At 54.4% G+C, this 2,039-nt stretch overlaps 1 protein-coding gene across 1 annotated transcript in view; it reads right to left on the bottom strand.

The window, feature by feature from the left end:
* RGMA (repulsive guidance molecule family member a) overlaps nucleotides 1-2,039 on the bottom strand; it is a 49,368-nt gene that overhangs the window by 7,363 nt on the left and 39,966 nt on the right. The window lies entirely within an intron of this gene.

Here is a 2,039-nt window from a genome sequence, read left to right as displayed (position 1 = left end):
CACCCTGGGCCTCCTGGACTTGAGACCATGTCCTCTGGCTAAGTCTGAGTGTGAGATCATGGGAGACCCTCCCTGCAAACGGGGGGAGAGTCTGGAGGGGACTGGAATGTCCCATGGCCTGGGCCCCAGCCACATCGGGGCTGCCTCTGGGTGGGGCTCTGAGAGCAGCACTCGGGTCTTGCCACCCAAACACTGAAGCCTCCCTGGATCAGAAGACGACTGGCTTTTGGCGGCCTCGGGGGCTTCCAGGTGGGAACCGCCTCTCCTGACAGCGAGAACCTGCGGGGCTCTGGAGTCCCCTGGCCCGGGTGAAATCCTAGCGCGGTTTCCAGCCGAACGCACTTGGGTGGGGAGGCCGCTTTCCCTCTTGAAGCCTCAGTTCCGGACGTGTCAAATGGAGGTCCCCCGTCTGGGGAGGCTGCCTGGGTGGCCCCTGGGGTGCCCAGTGGGCTGATGCCTAATCCTCACTTGTTCTCTCTTCCCGATGCCCCCGGTAGCACGCTGCAGCCCCGTCCTCCAGCCAGCATCTTTAATGCCCTTCATGCCCCAGAATCACTGGGAGCTTTAAACAACACATCTGATCCCCACCCAGATATCTGGTGTCAGACTGGCTTTGGGGCTCCAGAACCACTATCCTCTAAAGTCTGCTTAGTTTGTAAACGTGCAGCCGCAATGGGAATCCCTGGGTAGGGCCGTCACCTCCAGGAGGCTGTCAGGCCCACTTGTCTGGGGTGGGGTTTGACCCCTATTGGACAGAAAGTGCAGTGATGACGACGGCAGAAACATACCTGCATAGAGGCTTCTCTTTATCAGGATTTGACACTGGGCTTCTACCAAAATACAGTTTGAGGCAGAGAAGAATACTCCAAAAGTTTGAAACTGAATGCTCTGGGAGTGTTTCTAAATTTTCCGGATTATTAACCGCAGGGAAAAAAATCCATCTTACATCTATACCCAATGTGCATGCACATGAACAACAGAAGCTAAATTTCCTAAATGTTTACTCTCCCACTGACAAAGCATTCACAAACTGCCTTTAAGGCAGGCTGCTGCCGCCAAGTCGCTTCAGTCGTGTGCGACTCTATGCGACCCCATAGACTGGACTATGCAGCCCACCAGGCTCCCCAGTCCCTGGGATTCTCCAGGCAAGAACACTGGAATGGGATGCCATTCCCTTCTCCATAAGGCAGGCTAGGTTTTGCTATCTTGTTCTACTCTGCCCGCCCACCCCCATCCCCCAACAACTCTATGCCTGTGTGCTAGCTTGTGACCCTAGAGTGTTGCTTTCAAAGACCCCCCTAGTGGATGGTGGCTGGCAGTTAAAGAAACATCCCACTCTAGGCAAAGGGCAAAGGTGGTTCCAGGGTGTTTTGTTGTTTAGCCACTAAACTGTTTCTGACTCTTTGTGACCCCATGAACTGTAACTCGCCAGGCTCCTCTGTCCATGAAATTCTCCAGGCAAGAATACTGGAGTGGGTAGCCATTTCCTTCTCCAGGGTATCTGCCCAACCCAGGGATCGATCCCATGTCTCCTGCATTGGCTGGTGGATTCTTGGCCACTGGGCCACCAGGGAAGCCCTCCAGGGTGGTTTGCTGTGCTGTGCTGTGCTTAGCTGCTCAGTTGTGTCTGACTCTTTGTGACCCCATGGACCGTAACTCGCCAGGCTCCTCTGTCCATGTGATTTTCCAAGCAAGAATACTGGAGTGGGTTGCCATGCCCTCCTCCAGGGGATCTTCCCAACCCAGGGATCGAAGGAAAGGTCTCCAGCATTCCAGGCAGATTCTTTACTGTCTGAGCCACCAGGGAAGGCCAAGAATACTGGAATGGGTAGCTTATCCCTTCTCCAGGGGATCACCCAGGAATCAAACTCGGGTCTCCTGCATTGTAGGCAGATTCTTTACCAGCTGAGCTACCAGAAAATTCCTGCCTAAATATTCAGCTCATTGACTGACAATAAGAAAATGTTGGGCGCAGGAGGTGTCTGGGTCTGGTGGGGGAAAATCTGGGCCCTCCTGATCCTAGGACCTGGTGCTGTGAC

The sequence above is a fragment of the Bison bison genome, unplaced genomic scaffold (genome assembly GCF_000754665.1).
Source record: "Bison bison bison isolate TAMUID 2011002044 unplaced genomic scaffold, Bison_UMD1.0 scf7180017860443, whole genome shotgun sequence".
Lineage (NCBI taxonomy): Eukaryota > Metazoa > Chordata > Mammalia > Artiodactyla > Bovidae > Bison > Bison bison.
This window is presented reverse-complemented; position numbering and strand designations above follow the sequence as displayed.